General features: G+C 43.7%; 9 non-coding genes and 1 pseudogene across 9 annotated transcripts; all 10 read left to right on the forward strand.

Annotated features, from left to right (window-relative positions):
• Nucleotides 1-375: 375 nt before the first annotated feature.
• Nucleotides 376-566, forward strand: LOC141205356 (U2 spliceosomal RNA). The gene has a single exon (XR_012276123.1). It is a non-coding gene; the product is annotated as a U2 spliceosomal RNA (small nuclear RNA).
• Nucleotides 567-1693: 1127 nt separating this feature from the next.
• On the forward strand, nt 1694-1884 carry LOC141205262 (U2 spliceosomal RNA). The gene has a single exon (XR_012276032.1). It is a non-coding gene; the product is annotated as a U2 spliceosomal RNA (small nuclear RNA).
• Nucleotides 1885-3005: 1121 nt separating this feature from the next.
• On the forward strand, nt 3006-3196 carry LOC141205338 (U2 spliceosomal RNA). The gene has a single exon (XR_012276105.1). It is a non-coding gene; the product is annotated as a U2 spliceosomal RNA (small nuclear RNA).
• Nucleotides 3197-4319: 1123 nt separating this feature from the next.
• Nucleotides 4320-4510, forward strand: LOC141205470 (U2 spliceosomal RNA). Its single transcript, XR_012276232.1, has one exon. It is a non-coding gene; the product is annotated as a U2 spliceosomal RNA (small nuclear RNA).
• Nucleotides 4511-5631: 1121 nt separating this feature from the next.
• Nucleotides 5632-5822, forward strand: LOC141205348 (U2 spliceosomal RNA). The gene has a single exon (XR_012276115.1). It is a non-coding gene; the product is annotated as a U2 spliceosomal RNA (small nuclear RNA).
• Nucleotides 5823-6940: 1118 nt separating this feature from the next.
• LOC141205381 (U2 spliceosomal RNA) lies at nt 6941-7131 on the forward strand. Its single transcript, XR_012276148.1, has one exon. It is a non-coding gene; the product is annotated as a U2 spliceosomal RNA (small nuclear RNA).
• A 6401-nt stretch (nt 7132-13532) lies between these two features.
• On the forward strand, nt 13533-13720 carry LOC141205468 (U2 spliceosomal RNA). The gene has a single exon (XR_012276231.1). It is a non-coding gene; the product is annotated as a U2 spliceosomal RNA (small nuclear RNA).
• Nucleotides 13721-14837: 1117 nt separating this feature from the next.
• LOC141205010 (U2 spliceosomal RNA) lies at nt 14838-14929 on the forward strand (annotated as a pseudogene).
• Nucleotides 14930-15723: 794 nt separating this feature from the next.
• Nucleotides 15724-15906, forward strand: LOC141205479 (U2 spliceosomal RNA). The gene has a single exon (XR_012276239.1). It is a non-coding gene; the product is annotated as a U2 spliceosomal RNA (small nuclear RNA).
• Nucleotides 15907-17025: 1119 nt separating this feature from the next.
• Nucleotides 17026-17216, forward strand: LOC141205417 (U2 spliceosomal RNA). The gene has a single exon (XR_012276183.1). It is a non-coding gene; the product is annotated as a U2 spliceosomal RNA (small nuclear RNA).
• The last annotated feature ends 93 nt before the right edge of the window (nt 17217-17309 follow it).

A 17309-nucleotide genomic window follows, 5' to 3' on the forward strand; every position in this document is an offset into this window, starting at 1 on the left:
GCCACCTTCAGTCTGCTGCTGGACAGCCAGCAGCAGCAGCAGCAGGAGAGGTAATTAATCAGCAACCCTCCTGCTAAGGGTAGACAGCTGCTCGTTCCACCCCCCCCCCCCCCCCGCCTTAATTGGTTCTCCTCCCTTCCAACGGTGTTGAGGCGGGTGGGAACAGCCGGGGGTTGAGGGTACTGTGCTAAAAGAGGTGGAGTTATGCAGATCTAAAACGCGTGGATTGCAGCAGCAGCAAGCCGAAAAGTGCAGGCATGTGAGGGATCTAGAGGTTGACAGCATGTCTTCTTAACGGGAGTCCAGGTGGCCATCTCCACAAATGGACTTTTCAGAATCCTTGGGTGGCACCGTAGTCGGAAACCAATTCTGGTTATCGCTTCTCGGCCTTTTGGCTAAGATCAAGTGTAGTATCTGTTCTTATCAGTTTAATATCTGATACGTCCCCTATCTGGGGACCATATATTAAATGGATTTTTAGAACAGGGAGATGGAAAAAGAGCTTGCTCTGTCAACTCCACGCATTGACCTGGTATTGCAGTATCTCCAGGACCGGTGCACCCCTTCTTTAATGCAGTTTCTAAAATCAGAAAGAATTGAATTCAATGCTTTTTGTTCATTTTGCTTGTTTGTCGGATTTTGGGATGGACTCTTTGGCTTTGCTTTTCTTCTCCTCATTGGATTTTTCATGTTAAAAGTTGCAGAAGCCAGATGACAAGCTCATTTTGGTTCAACTTCAGCAACTGTGCATTGCATTGCCATGTAATGTAATGTAATGCAATGCTATCTATCTAGCTCTCCCTCTATACTTCCTTTTGGATAAACAGACATATTAGGCAAGCATTTTGGAGCTTTCACCTAAATAACTACAGGTGGTGAGATAAGCTGCACAATATAATTGACCTTTCAGTATATTGTTGCACACACACCATCTATTTAGCAAATGCCCTTGTTATCAACAGCAGCCTTTTAAACTCACCTGAGCTAACAGGTATGTGAGCTGGTTACTCTGCTGCGCTTAAAATTTCTTTTTTGGTTTGCTACAATGCCTTTTCTGAAACGTTGTCTCCCTCTGCTGGAACACTGACTTCTTTCATTTAATGCCTGCAGACTATAAAAGAGAAACCAACCCAAAAAGTTTGGTTGATTAGTCTGTGGCATTCTTTTAAACTGTTGCTTATGGCGGTCTCTGTGAGCTTCTCAGTGACATTCAGCCATCCAGGTATCCCGCCTGCAGTAGACGGAATGTGGCAATGGAACGCTGGCTGCGCGTGTCATAATAGGCTCTGAGCCTTTATATACCTGCGCACAGCAGCAGCCACCTTCAGTCTGCTGCTGGACAGCGAGCAGCAGCAGCAGCAGGAGAGGTAATTAATCAGCAACCCTCCTGCTAAGGGTAGACAGCTGCTCGTTCCACACACCCCCCCCCCCCCGCCTTAATTGGTTCTCCTCCCTTCCAACGGTGTTGAGGCGGGTGGGAACAGCCGGGGGTTGAGGGTACTGTGCTAAAAGAGGTGGAGTTATGCAGATCTAAAACGCGTGGATTGCAGCAGCAGCAAGCCGAAAAGTGCAGGCATGTGAGGGATCTAGAGGTTGACAGCATGTCTTCTTAATGGGAGTCCAGGTGGCCATCTCCACAAATGGACTTTTCAGAATCCTTGGGTGGCACCGTAGTTGGAAACCAATTCTGGTTATCGCTTCTCGGCCTTTTGGCTAAGATCAAGTGTAGTATCTGTTCTTATCAGTTTAATATCTGATACGTCCCCTATCTGGGGACCATATATTAAATGGATTTTTAGAACAGGGAGATGGAAAAAGAGCTTGCTCTGTCCACTCCACGCATTGACCTGGTATTGCAGTATCTCCAGGACCGGTGCACCCCTTCTTTAATGCAGTTTCTAAAATCAGAAAGAATTGAATTCAATGCTTTTTGTTCATTTTGCTTGTTTGTCGGATTTTGGGATGGACTCTTTGGCTTTGCTTTTCTTCTCCTCATTGGATTTTTCATGTTAAAAGTTGCAGAAGCCAGATGACAAGCTCATTTTGGTTCAACTTCAGCAACTGTGCATTGCATTGCCATGTAATGTAATGTAATGCAATGCTATCTATCTAGCTCTCCCTCTATACTTCCTTTTGGATAAACAGACATATTAGGCAAGCATTTTGGAGCTTTCACCTAAATAACTACAGGTGGTGAGATAAGCTGCACAATATAATTGACCTTTCAGTATATTGTTGCACACACGCCATCTATTTAGCAAATGCCCTTGTTATCAACAGCAGCCTTTTAAACTCACCTGAGCTAACAGGTATGTGAGCTGGTTACTCTGCTGCGCTTAAAATTTCTTTTTTGGTTTGCTACAATGCCTTTTCTGAAACGTTGTCTCCCTCTGCTGGAACACTGACTTCTTTCATTTAATGCCTGCAGACTATAAAAGAGAAACCAACCCAAAAAGTTTGGTTGATTAGTCTGTGGCATTCTTTTAAACTGTTGCTTATGGCGGTCTCTGTGAGCTTCTCAGTGACATTCAGCCATCCAGGTATCCCGCCTGCAGTAGACGGAATGTGGCAATGGAACGCTGGCTGCGCGTGTCATAATAGGCTCTGAGCCTTTATATACCTGCGCACAGCAGCAGCCACCTTCAGTCTGCTGCTGGACAGCCAGCAGCAGCAGCAGCAGGAGAGGTAATTAATCAGCAACCCTCCTGCTAAGGGTAGACAGCTGCTCGTTCCACCCCCCCCCCCGCCTTAATTGGTTCTCCTCCCTTCCAACGGTGTTGAGGCGGGTGGGAACAGCCGGGGGTTGAGGGTACTGTGCTAAAAGAGGTGGAGTTATGCAGATCTAAAACGCGTGGATTGCAGCAGCAGCAAGCCGAAAAGTGCAGGCATGTGAGGGATCTAGAGGTTGACAGCATGTCTTCTTAACGGGAGTCCAGGTGGCCATCTCCACAAATGGACTTTTCAGAATCCTTGGGTGGCACCGTAGTCGGAAACCAATTCTGGTTATCGCTTCTCGGCCTTTTGGCTAAGATCAAGTGTAGTATCTGTTCTTATCAGTTTAATATCTGATACGTCCCCTATCTGGGGACCATATATTAAATGGATTTTTAGAACAGGGAGATGGAAAAAGAGCTTGCTCTGTCCACTCCATGCATTGACCTGGTATTGCAGTATCTCCAGGACCGGTGCACCCCTTCTTTAATGCAGTTTCTAAAATCAGAAAGAATTGAATTCAATGCTTTTTGTTCATTTTGCTTGTTTGTCGGATTTTGGGATGGACTCTTTGGCTTTGCTTTTCTTCTCCTCATTGGATTTTTCATGTTAAAAGTTGCAGAAGCCAGATGACAAGCTCATTTTGGTTCAACTTCAGCAACTGTGCATTGCATTGCCATGTAATGTAATGTAATGCAATGCTATCTATCTAGCTCTCCCTCTATACTTCCTTTTGGATAAACAGACATACTAGGCAAGCATTTTGGAGCTTTCACCTAAATAACTACAGGTGGTGAGATAAGCTGCACAATATAATTGACCTTTCAGTATATTGTTGCACACACACCATCTATTTAGCAAATGCCCTTGTTATCAACAGCAGCCTTTTAAACTCACCTGAGCTAACAGGTATGTGAGCTGGTTACTCTGCTGCGCTTAAAATTTCTTTTTTGGTTTGCTACAATGCCTTTTCTGAAACGTTGTCTCCCTCTGCTGGAACACTGACTTCTTTCATTTAATGCCTGCAGACTATAAAAGAGAAACCAACCCAAAAAGTTTGGTTGATTAGTCTGTGGCATTCTTTTAAACTGTTGCTTATGGCGGTCTCTGTGAGCTTCTCAGTGACATTCAGCCATCCAGGTATCCCGCCTGCAGTAGACGGAATGTGGCAATGGAACGCTGGCTGCGCGTGTCATAATAGGCTCTGAGCCTTTATATACCTGCGCACAGCAGCAGCCACCTTCAGTCTGCTGCTGGACAGACAGCAGCAGCAGCAGCAGGAGAGGTAATTAATCAGCAACCCTCCTGCTAAGGGTAGACAGCTGCTCGTTCCACCCCCCCCCCCCCGCCTTAATTGGTTCTCCTCCCTTCCAACGGTGTTGAGGCGGGTGGGAACAGCCGGGGGTTGAGGGTACTGTGCTAAAAGAGGTGGAGTTATGCAGATCTAAAACGCGTGGATTGCAGCAGCAGCAAGCCGAAAAGTGCAGGCATGTGAGGGATCTAGAGGTTGACAGCATGTCTTCTTAACGGGAGTCCAGGTGGCCATCTCCACAAATGGACTTTTCAGAATCCTTGGGTGGCACCGTAGTCGGAAACCAATTCTGGTTATCGCTTCTCGGCCTTTTGGCTAAGATCAAGTGTAGTATCTGTTCTTATCAGTTTAATATCTGATACGTCCCCTATCTGGGGACCATATATTAAATGGATTTTTAGAACAGGGAGATGGAAAAAGAGCTTGCTCTGTCAACTCCACGCATTGACCTGGTATTGCAGTATCTCCAGGACCGGTGCACCCCTTCTTTAATGCAGTTTCTAAAATCAGAAAGAATTGAATTCAATGCTTTTTGTTCATTTTGCTTGTTTGTCGGATTTTGGGATGGACTCTTTGGCTTTGCTTTTCTTCTCCTCATTGGATTTTTCATGTTAAAAGTTGCAGAAGCCAGATGACAAGCTCATTTTGGTTCAACTTCAGCAACTGTGCATTGCATTGCCATGTAATGTAATGTAATGCAATGCTATCTATCTAGCTCTCCCTCTATACTTCCTTTTGGATAAACAGACATATTAGGCAAGCATTTTGGAGCTTTCACCTAAATAACTACAGGTGGTGAGATAAGCTGCACAATATAATTGACCTTTCAGTATATTGTTGCACACACACCATCTATTTAGCAAATGCCCTTGTTATCAACAGCAGCCTTTTAAACTCACCTGAGCTAACAGGTATGTGAGCTGGTTACTCTGCTGCGCTTAAAATTTCTTTTTTGGTTTGCTACAATGCCTTTTCTGAAACGTTGTCTCCCTCTGCTGGAACACTGACTTCTTTCATTTAATGCCTGCAGACTATAAAAGAGAAACCAACCCAAAAAGTTTGGTTGATTAGTCTGTGGCATTCTTTTAAACTGTTGCTTATGGCGGTCTCTGTGAGCTTCTCAGTGACATTCAGCCATCCAGGTATCCCGCCTGCAGTAGACGGAATGTGGCAATGGAACGCTGGCTGCGCGTGTCATAATAGGCTCTGAGCCTTTATATACCTGCGCACAGCAGCAGCCACCTTCAGTCTGCTGCTGGACAGCCAGCAGCAGCAGCAGCAGGAGAGGTAATTAATCAGCAACCCTCCTGCTAAGGGTAGACAGCTGCTCGTTCCACCCCCCCCCCCGCCTTAATTGGTTCTCCTCCCTTCCAACGGTGTTGAGGCGGGTGGGAACAGCCGGGGGTTGAGGGTACTGTGCTAAAAGAGGTGGAGTTATGCAGATCTAAAACGCGTGGATTGCAGCAGCAGCAAGCCGAAAAGTGCAGGCATGTGAGGGATCTAGAGGTTGACAGCATGTCTTCTTAACGGGAGTCCAGGTGGCCATCTCCACAAATGGACTTTTCAGAATCCTTGGGTGGCACCGTAGTCGGAAACCAATTCTGGTTATCGCTTCTCGGCCTTTTGGCTAAGATCAAGTGTAGTATCTGTTCTTATCAGTTTAATATCTGATACGTCCCCTATCTGGGGACCATATATTAAATGGATTTTTAGAACAGGGAGATGGAAAAAGAGCTTGCTCTGTCCGCTCCACGCATTGACCTGGTATTGCAGTATCTCCAGGACCGGTGCACCCCTTCTTTAATGCAGTTTCTAAAATCAGAAAGAATTGAATTCAATGCTTTTTGTTCATTTTGCTTGTTTGTCGGATTTTGGGATGGACTCTTTGGCTTTGCTTTTCTTCTCCTCATTGGATTTTTCATGTTAAAAGTTGCAGAAGCCAGATGACAAGCTCATTTTGGTTCAACTTCAGCAACTGTGCATTGCATTGCCATGTAATGTAATGTAATGCAATGCTATCTATCTAGCTCTCCCTCTATACTTCCTTTTGGATAAACAGACATATTAGGCAAGCATTTTGGAGCTTTCACCTAAATAACTACAGGTGGTGAGATAAGCTGCACAATATAATTGACCTTTCAGTATATTGTTGCACACACACCATCTATTTAGCAAATGCCCTTGTTATCAACAGCAGCCTTTTAAACTCACCTGAGCTAACAGGTATGTGAGCTGGTTACTCTGCTGCGCTTAAAATTTCTTTTTTGGTTTGCTACAATGCCTTTTCTGAAACGTTGTCTCCCTCTGCTGGAACACTGACTTCTTTCATTTAATGCCTGCAGACTATAAAAGAGAAACCAACCCAAAAAGTTTGGTTGATTAGTCTGTGGCATTCTTTTAAACTGTTGCTTATGGCGGTCTCTGTGAGCTTCTCAGTGACATTCAGCCATCCAGGTATCCCGCCTGCAGTAGACGGAATGTGGCAATGGAACGCTGGCTGCGCGTGTCATAATAGGCTCTGAGCCTTTATATACCTGCGCACAGCAGCAGCCACCTTCAGTCTGCTGCTGGACAGCCAGCAGCAGCAGCAGCAGGAGAGGTAATTAATCAGCAACCCTCCTGCTAAGGGTAGACAGCTGCTCGTTCCACCCCCCCCGCCTTAATTGGTTCTCCTCCCTTCCAACGGTGTTGAGGCGGGTGGGAACAGCCGGGGGTTGAGGGTACTGTGCTAAAAGAGGTGGAGTTATGCAGATCTAAAACGCGTGGATTGCAGCAGCAGCAAGCCGAAAAGTGCAGGCATGTGAGGGATCTAGAGGTTGACAGCATGTCTTCTTAACGGGAGTCCAGGTGGCCATCTCCACAAATGGACTTTTCAGAATCCTTGGGTGGCACCGTAGTCGGAAACCAATTCTGGTTATCGCTTCTCGGCCTTTTGGCTAAGATCAAGTGTAGTATCTGTTCTTATCAGTTTAATATCTGATACGTCCCCTATCTGGGGACCATATATTAAATGGATTTTTAGAACAGGGAGATGGAAAAAGAGCTTGTTCTGTCCACTCCACGCATTGACCTGGTATTGCAGTATCTCCAGGACCGGTGCACCCCTTCTTTAATGCAGTTTCTAAAATCAGAAAGAATTGAATTCAATGCTTTTTGTTCATTTTGCTTGTTTGTCGGATTTTGGGATGGACTCTTTGGCTTTGCTTTTCTTCTCCTCATTGGATTTTTCATGTTAAAGTTGCAGAAGCCAGATGACAAGCTCATTTTTGTTCAACTTCAGCAACTGTGCATTGCATTGCCATGTAATGTAATGTAATGCAATGCTATCTATCTAGCTCTCCCTCTATACTTCCTTTTGGATAAACAGACATATTAGGCAAGCATTTTGGAGCTTTCACCTAAATAACTACAGGTGGTGAGATAAGCTGCACAATATAATTGACCTTTCAGTATATTGTTGCACACACACCATCTATTTAGCAAATGCCCTTGTTATCAACAGCAGCCTTTTAAACTCACCTGAGCTAACAGGTATGTGAGCTGGTTACTCTGCTGCGCTTAAAATTTCTTTTTTGGTTTGCTACAATGCCTTTTCTGAAACGTTGTCTCCCTCTGCTGGAACACTGACTTCTTTCATTTAATGCCTGCAGACTATAAAAGAGAAACCAACCCAAAAAGTTTGGTTGATTAGTCTGTGGCATTCTTTTAAACTGTTGCTTATGGCGGTCTCTGTGAGCTTCTCAGTGACATTCAGCCATCCAGGTATCCCGCCTGCAGTAGACGGAATGTGGCAATGGAACGCTGGCTGCGCGTGTCATAATAGGCTCTGAGCCTTTATATACCTGCGCACAGCAGCAGCCACCTTCAGTCTGCTGCTGGACAGCCAGCAGCAGCAGCAGCAGGAGAGGTAATTAATCAGCAACCCTCCTGCTAAGGGTAGACAGCTGCTCGTTCCACCCCCCCCCCCCTCCCCGCCTTAATTGGTTCTCCTCCCTTCCAACGGTGTTGAGGCGGGTGGGAACAGCCGGGGGTTGAGGGTACTGTGCTAAAAGAGGTGGAGTTATGCAGATCTAAAACGCGTGGATTGCAGCAGCAGCAAGCCGAAAAGTGCAGGCATGTGAGGGATCTAGAGGTTGACAGCATGTCTTCTTAACGGGAGTCCAGGTGGCCATCTCCACAAATGGACTTTTCAGAATCCTTGGGTGGCACCGTAGTCGGAAACCAATTCTGGTTATCGCTTCTCGGCCTTTTGGCTACGATCAAGTGCTTTATTGCAGGAGATTGTGGTTGAAGGGCACTCGGGTACCCCTCTCCTTGGCCTGGCCGGATCGTCCACTTTGGTGGACTTAACCTGCTTGCTGCTATTAGGGAGAGGGCTTAGTCCCAGGGTAACGAGTTGCGATCCCCCAGCTTCCAGGTGTTTTTCGCTGCAAGAACACTGGGAGCGCAGATTGCAAGCGGCTGCAATTTGCAACCTTGTTGCGTTTTTCCATGGAGGTTGACCCTAACCTCGTGCCTCTTTATGCGAGGCTAAAAAACTCTATCCGAGTTCACTTCACGGCGGGTGGCTCGGATATGAGGAAATTAGGGTATGTAGTCCAGGACGTGCTCAGGAACCTTCTTGGCGTACAAAGTAATGAAATTCTCTCCATCCAGGATTATCCCAGAAGAGGTGACTATGACATCACATTCACCGGAGAAGGTATTTTTAGAGATGTACTAGAAAAGTTAAAAAAAGTTGAAAATAGTCCTGTTTTGAAAGGGATACAAATTGTTGAGCACGTCCTGGATGAGGTAAGACTGGTTATTGTAAAAATATTTTCGCCCTTTGTTTCTGCTCCAGAAGTAATGTCATTTCTAGCAATTTATTTTAAAAGTGTTAAATGTATTGGGAAGATATTAAACGAATATAACATATGGACATCTAAGTGGAAATTCCTTGTGAAGTGTACAAGAGATCCAAATACACCAGGTGGTATACGGCTCCCCCCTGCCCGTTTCAAAATTGGGCAAACAAATGGGGATTTCTTCTTTTCTGGGATGCCAGTATATTGCAGAAATTGTGGGCGCTATGGTCATTCAAAAGAAAACTGTCATGTATCATGTAGAAATTGTGCTAGTGAAGAACATGAGACAAAAGAATGCCCTAAGGAAAAGAAATGCAGTTTTTGCCAGACTCCAGGTCACTTTTATTTTTCTTGCCCTCACAGATTTCGGGAAGATGAGCAAAATGGGAAGTCCAAGACGTCCGACCAAGGACCAAAAGATCAGACCACCCCTCAGGAGGAGGAACAACAACCTGGAGCCTCTGGAGACAATAAGGGCGTACCAAATAGTGAAGTGTCTCCAGAGTCTATGACAGGTAAAATACCAAATCCCAAAACCTGGCTGCAGGACCTGCGGGAGTCCAAAAGGAGGGCTGAGAAGGAGCAGAAGGGCACTACTGGTAAGGTCAAAAGGGACCGGCAAAAGGCCGACACAGAAGCCCATGCCCAGTCTGGGTCTCCTAGTGCTGAGGGCGCTGAGTGGATAAAGGTGGGTCCTAAGAAAAAGAAAAAGGGTGGTTCGGAGGAGGCAGCAGGAGGTGAACAGATGGACACTTCTCCAGAAGGGGACGTGGACGCTGGACCCTCAGGGGTTTCGGTCTCCGCTGCTACAGGTGGGGACCGGGATCTTGCTGCCTCTGAAGAGTCAGAGGCTCTGCCTTGTGCGCAACCTCCTCCTATAGGACGACCTTCTACAGGTCAAACAGGGGCGGCGGAACCCCTCGGAGACCCACCTGATGAGGAACTGCATGGCCAGCCAATGGAGACCCAGCGGGTTCTGCCAGCCAGCCCTCCGAGCTATGCCAGTGTAGCGTCGGGTTTATATAAATGTGGTAATCTTTCCTCCTCCACGGAGACTCTCGTGACGATACTATCAGATGAGGAGGGAGGCGCAAGCCCAGTGGTCTGATCAGGTTCATCGGACAGGTAAATCCGTTGCTCTTAGTTACCTAAGTAAAATTTCTACATTTTCTAATGATGGCTGAACTCAAAGGTATTTCCCTCAACGTGAGAGGCATAAAATCTAACACGAGAAGAACTGCTCTTTTTAATTTTTTTACGTGTTTTACTGCATCTGTATTTTTTCTGCAAGAATGTAATATCCCACATGAAATGTCATATCAAAAATATAAAGATGAGTGGAAGTGTGGGCCATCTGTCTGGTCCGGATCGAATGCTGCAGGATCAGCGGGTGTAGCCATACTTTTTAAAGGGAACGTTTTAATTGATTTTATTCAGGAAATTTTACCAGGTCGTATTTTATTAGTGAAAGCTTTTATTGATGGTATTAGATGGCAGTTTTTAAATTTTTATGGATCAACAGAGAAAAATGAAAGAGCCGAAATGCTTGATCTTTTACCATTATTTATTAATAACTCTGAACCTTTTATCTTAGCAGGGGATTTTAATTGTGTTTTAAAAGGTGAAAACCGGCGCTCCAGCTCTGTAAGCAGGAACTACGATAAAACCTCAGGTATGCTACATGATATAGTCAAAGATGCTAAATTGATAGACATATATAAAGAGTGTCATAGTGACAGCCCAGAGGACGCCGGTTTCACTTGGAGCAATGCTAATTGTAGCTCTAGGATTGATTTTATTTTTGGTTCAGATAAAACAATACCTGCCAAATGTGAAGTTTTAACTAATATATTTTCAGACCATAAACTTTTATCCTTTACCATAAAAGTAAATGACAACAAAAAATGTGGTAAGAAAAGCTGGAAAATGAACGTATCCCTTTTAACCGACCCGCAGATTTTATCAGATTTTATTGAGTTTTATAGGAAATGTAGAAAAGGGAAAAAAACAAATGAGACTATGAGTGTATGGTGGGATAGAATGAAAGTAAAAATAAAAGACTTTTTTATTAAAAAGAGTATATGTAGAGCCAAAGAAAAATATGAAGAATATAGAATTTTAAATACCCGCCTACAAACATTATTTAAGCTCAGAGACAATGGGATAGATGTACAAGTTGATATTTCAAACTTAAAAGAAGAGATTTCAAAATGGCTAGAACAAAAAGGAAAAGAGATAATTTTTCGTTCTAGAGTACAACATATAGAAGAAAATGAAAAGTGTTCCAGATATTTTTTTAGGAAAAATAAAAAAGAAAAAGTGATAATTGACCATATAGATGGTGAGAATAATATAAAAAATATGCTGGGTAAAGTTGAGGGTTTTTTTTCTAATCTTTTTAATGGAAAAAATATAGATAATAAATTAATGGATGATTCGCTGCAAGGACTAACAGCTGTTTTAGATCCCGCATCCCAAGAGTTTTTATCCCAAGTTTTAACGGAACAAGAAGTGTTAAAAACTATTAAAAGTTTTAAAACTGGAAAGGTCCCTGGTCCTGATGGCATCCCAATAGAATTTTATGTATGTTTTTATGATATTTTAAAAGATGATTTGTTTTATTTGTTTACTGAGGTTTTTAATAATAAGGTTTTATTAAATTCCTGGAAGAAAGGTGAAGTCTCCCTCCTATACAAAAAAGGCGATAAATCAAAATTAGAAAACTGGAGACCAATAACACTTTTAAATTGTGACTATAAAATAATGGCTAAAATTTGTGCAAATCGTCTAAAAGAAGTCATCAGCAAAGTTATTCATTCTAATCAAGTGTGTGGGGTGCCGGGGCGCAGTATATGGGACAATCTGAATTTAGTGAAAGACTGTATTGAGGATGTGAAAGACAGAAAGGGGAAAATGGCGATTTTATCTATTGATTTTGAAAAAGCATTTGACCGTGTCTCACACTTTTATCTTTTTAAAGTTTTAGAGAAAATGGGCATACCAGAAGGGTTTTTACTATCGCTTAAAGCATTTTACAAGGATTGTACAAGTAAGATTTTAGTGAATGGTTTTAAGACACAAGAGGTATTTTTACGGTCAGGGGTGAAACAGGGATGCCCTCTGTCCCCCCTACTGTTTATCTGTGCACTGGAACCAATGTTATGTGCAATACGCCAAAATAAACAGATATGCGGTGTCCCTCTGCCTGGAAGCGGTGGTTTGGAGGCCAAGGTTGTAGGCTACATGGATGACGTGGCGGTCTTGTGTACAGATGCACCATCACTTACGGCCACTCTCCATCAATTGCAATCCTTTTGCCTAGCTTCTGGTTTTAAAATCAATTTTAATAAGTGTAACATTTTAAGTGTTGGGGGGATGATTTTACGTGATGTACCAATTAATGTCTCCGAATCCATTTCCATTTTAGGTATATCATTCACTGAAAATAATGATGGTTATAATAGTTGGGAAACAGTTACACAGAAAGTAAATACGAAAATATGTATGTGGAACATGAGGAGACTTACAATGGAGGGTAAAGTATTGGTTTTAAAGATGGTGATTTTACCTCTTTTATTGTATCTTAGCATGGTTTTCCCCCCGCCTGTTAATGTTTTAAAAAAGATAACCAAAACCTGTTTTACCTTCTTTTGGAACTCAAAAATGGAAAAGCTGAAAAGAGAAATCGTGATGAAATCAAAAGTAAAAGGTGGTAAAGATTTTCCAGATTTTAATAGGTTTCTTTTAATCCATCTGTTCGTTTACTGTTTTAATGCCCTTTTTAAGAATCACTATTGGTCCTTTTTTATGCGTTTTAATACAGGATTTTTTATGAGAAAGTTTGGATGGTATGAAGTTAATATATCTGTGCCCCATGCTTTTAATTTGTCGACGCATTATGAGATTTTAAGGAAAATAGTGTCCGATTTTAATTTAGGGACTAAGAAAATAGAGGAATTAAGAAATAGTAAGAAGCTAATTAAAGAAATACGTAAAAGTGAGGAAATATGTAATGTTGACAGATATGATGATGACAAATCTATGTCTATCTGGAAAATGATTAACGTTTTTTATCTTTTTAATGAACAGAGAGATCTGGCTTGGAGTTGCATGCACCGCTGTCTTCCTTGCCGGGCATTCCAATACAGAAGAGGATTTGTGAGGTCTGCCATCTGCCCAAGAGCCGGATGCCAAGAAGAGGAAACGGTGGAACATCTATTATGGACATGTAATTTTGCAAAGGATTTCTGGAGAAGACTGCTCCCCCTACTGGAAAGGGTGGCAGACCTCAAGGACTTTACATATAAAACTGTGCTATACGGACTTATGGAATGCCCCACAATGGACCAGTAAACAATGGCTTGGAAGACAGTGAACTGCGCCAAGTCATCTCTCTGGAAAGCGCGCAACATTGCTATTTTTAAACAAGATGTTTTATCAGTGAATGATGTTTTAAGTTTATGTTTATGTGAAATGTATACTTATTATTTAATTGACAAAAAGAAGAATGTACATATTTCCAAAAAATGGCTTGTTGACCAATGGAACCTAATTATTTAAAATCTTTGTATTTTTTTGTTTTGTAAATTTCATTTGTCTTTTAACGTTTGGTATTTGTCTAATTATGCTTGTAAATTGTTAAAGTTTTAATAAACGGTTTTATCCCTCTGCAGGGGATAGCCAAATTAAAAAAAAATCTGTTCTTATCAGTTTAATATCTGATACGTCCCCTATCTGGGGACCATATATTAAATGGATTTTTAGAACAGGGAGATGGAAAAAGAGCTTGCTCTGTCCACTCCACGCATTGACCTGGTATTGCAGTATCTCCAGGACCGGTGCACCCCTTCTTTAATGCAGTTTCTAAAATCAGAAAGAATTGAATTCAATGCTTTTTGTTCATTTTGCTTGTTTGTCGGATTTTGGGATGGACTCTTTGGCTTTGCTTTTCTTCTCCTCATTGGATTTTTCATGTTAAAAGTTGCAGAAGCCAGATGACAAGCTCATTTTGGTTCAACTTCAGCAACTGTGCATTGCATTGCCATGTAATGTAATGTAATGCAATGCTATCTATCTAGCTCTCCCTCTATACTTCCTTTTGGATAAACAGACATATTAGGCAAGCATTTTGGAGCTTTCACCTAAATAACTACAGGTGGTGAGATAAGCTGCACAATATAATTGGCCTTTCAGTATATTGTTGCACACACACCATCTATTTAGCAAATGCCCTTGTTATCAACAGCAGCCTTTTAAACTCACCTGAGCTAACAGGTATGTGAGCTGGTTACTCTGCTGCGCTTAAAATTTCTTTTTTGGTTTGCTACAATGCCTTTTCTGAAACGTTGTCTCCCTCTGCTGGAACACTGACTTCTTTCATTTAATGCCTGCAGACTATAAAAGAGAAACCAACCCAAAAAGTTTGGTTGATTAGTCTGTGGCATTCTTTTAAACTGTTGCTTATGGCGGTCTCTGTGAGCTTCTCAGTGACATTCAGCCATCCAGGTATCCCGCCTGCAGTAGACGGAATGTGGCAATGGAACGCTGGCTGCGCGTGTCATAATAGGCTCTGAGCCTTTATATACCTGCGCACAGCAGCAGCCACCTTCAGTCTGCTGCTGGACAGCCAGCAGCAGCAGGAGAGGTAATTAATCAGCAACCCTCCTGCTAAGGGTAGACAGCTGCTCGTTCCACCCCCCCCCCCCCGCCTTAATTGGTTCTCCTCCCTTCCAACGGTGTTGAGGCGGGTGGGAACAGCCGGGGGTTGAGGGTACTGTGCTAAAAGAGGTGGAGTTATGCAGATCTAAAACGCGTGGATTGCAGCAGCAGCAAGCCGAAAAGTGCAGGCATGTGAGGGATCTAGAGGTTGACAGCATGTCTTCTTAACGGGAGTCCAGGTGGCCATCTCCACAAATGGACTTTTCAGAATCCTTGGGTGGCACCGTAGTCGGAAACCAATTCTGGTTATCGCTTCTCGGCCTTTTGGCTAAGATCAAGTGTAGTATCTTTCGAAAAGGCGGTTTTGGATGTTGGCCGCCCTAGTAGATTGATACATTATGCACACTGGGGTTTAGGCGCTTGTTAGTACGCCAGGTGGCTAATATAGTCATCTGGTGGAAAGCATGGCCCCCCAGGATCGACGCCATTGGGCCGGGGAAGATCGAAAGCCCGAAGTGTGAAGTGCCCCAGGAGTGGTGACCCTGGGGTGCCTTAACTCACTGGGATTGGGAACCCCACTTGAGTTTATGGCACATTTGCACAAGCACTTCAAATTTTCTTTCTTCGCACACACCCTTATTCCGGGCCTTCTGGCCTTAGGATGGGGAATTTTTCAATTCCCGGTCGAAGGTCCGGGCAGTATTATACTGTGAAACCTTCACTATTTATTTAATTTCTTTGTCACTGTGTGTCCACTTATTCACGTGTGTCACGTCCTACTAGGATTTTGTCGGGATGCGGTTCCCTTACGGGTTCCTCTCTTGGCAGGTCTAGGGGGGGAGTGTGTGGCCATCAGGTTCCGCTCCCCCCTGAACCCCCCTGGCTCTCCTCTTTCGGGAGGAGAGCGTTGTTGGCTCCCCTCTTCCGGGAGGGGAGCACAGTCTTTGGCTCCCACTGCCTTGCTCGGGTGAGAACTCGGGCAGGTGCTGGGGGTAAGATTGGGTCGCCTCTGGCTTCGGCTGGAGGTGGCTTTTTGTCCCTGTTCCTCGCTGTGGCCTTTTGGCTCGGAGGGACGGGGAATGGTTTGGGGGACCCTTCTCCTATTGGAGAGGGTTTCAAGAAGACCAGCATCCTAGTGCACTTTTTTTGTGGCACTTGTCACTTTTTTAAGCGCACTCGGGTTTTGTACACGAATTCGGGCTTTCGAAAAAAAAAAAAAAAAAATCTGTTCTTATCAGTTTAATATCTGATACGTCCCCTATCTGGGGACCATATATTAAATGGATTTTTAGAACAGGGAGATGGAAAAAGAGCTTGCTCTGTCCACTCCACGCATTGACCTGGTATTGCAGTATCTCCAGGACCGGTGCACCCCTTCTTTAATGCAGTTTCTAAAATCAGAAAGAATTGAATTCAATGCTTTTTGTTCATTTTGCTTGTTTGTCGGATTTTGGGATGGACTCTTTGGCTTTGCTTTTCTTCTCCTCATTGGATTTTTCATGTTAAAAGTTGCAGAAGGCAGATGACAAGCTCATTTTGGTTCAACTTCAGCAACTGTGCATTGCATTGCCATGTAATGTAATGTAATGCAATGCTATCTATCTAGCTCTCCCTCTATACTTCCTTTTGGATAAACAGACATATTAGGCAAGCATTTTGGAGCTTTCACCTAAATAACTACAGGTGGTGAGATAAGCTGCACAATATAATTGACCTTTCCGTATATTGTTGCACACACACCATCTATTTAGCAAATGCCCTTGTTATCAACAGCAGCCTTTTAAACTCACCTGAGCTAACAGGTATGTGAGCTGGTTACTCTGCTGCGCTTAAAATTTCTTTTTTGGTTTGCTACAATGCCTTTTCTGAAACGTTGTCTCCCTCTGCTGGAACACTGACTTCTTTCATTTAATGCCTGCAGACTATAAAAGAGAAACCAACCCAAAAAGTTTGGTTGATTAGTCTGTGGCATTCTTTTAAACTGTTGCTTATGGCGGTCTCTGTGAGCTTCTCAGTGACATTCAGCCATCCAGGTATCCCGCCTGCAGTAGACGGAATGTGGCAATGGAACGCTGGCTGCGCGTGTCATAATAGGCTCTGAGCCTTTATATACCTGCGCACAGCAGCAGCCACCTTCAGTCTGCTGCTGGACAGCCAGCAGCAGCAGCAGCAGGAGAGGTAATTAATCAGCAACCCTCCTGCTAAGGGTAGACAGCTGCTCGTTCCACCCCCCCCCCGCCTAATTGGTTCTCCTCCCTTCCAACGGTGTTGAGGCGGGTGGGAACAGCCGGGGGTTGAGGGTACTGTGCTAAAAGAGGTGGAGTTATGCAGATCTAAAACGCGTGGATTGCAGCAGCAGCAAGCCGAAAAGTGCAGGCATGTGAGGGATCTAGAGGTTGACAGCATGTCTTCTTAACGGGAGTCCAGGTGGCCATCTCCACAAATGGACTTTTCAGAATCCTTGGGTGGCACCGTAGTCGGAAACCAATTCTGGTTATCGCTTCACGGCCTTTTGGCTAAGATCAAGTGTAGTATCTGTTCTTATCAGTTTAATATCTGATACGTCCCCTATCTGGGGACCATATATTAAATGGATTTTTAGAACAGGGAGATGGAAAAAGAGCTTGCTCTGTCCACTCCACGCATTGACCTGGTATTGCAGTATCTCCAAGACCGGTGCACCCCTTCTTTAATGCAGTTTCTAAAATCAGAAAGAATTGAATTCAATGCTTTTTGTTCATTTTGCTTGTTTGTCGGATTTTGGGATGGACTCTTTGGCT

Source organism: Phyllobates terribilis, unplaced genomic scaffold (assembly GCF_046119375.1).
Source record: "Phyllobates terribilis strain yellow unplaced genomic scaffold, ASM4611937v1 Scaffold_138__1_contigs__length_4804227, whole genome shotgun sequence".
NCBI classification, from domain to species: Eukaryota; Metazoa; Chordata; class Amphibia; order Anura; family Dendrobatidae; genus Phyllobates; species Phyllobates terribilis.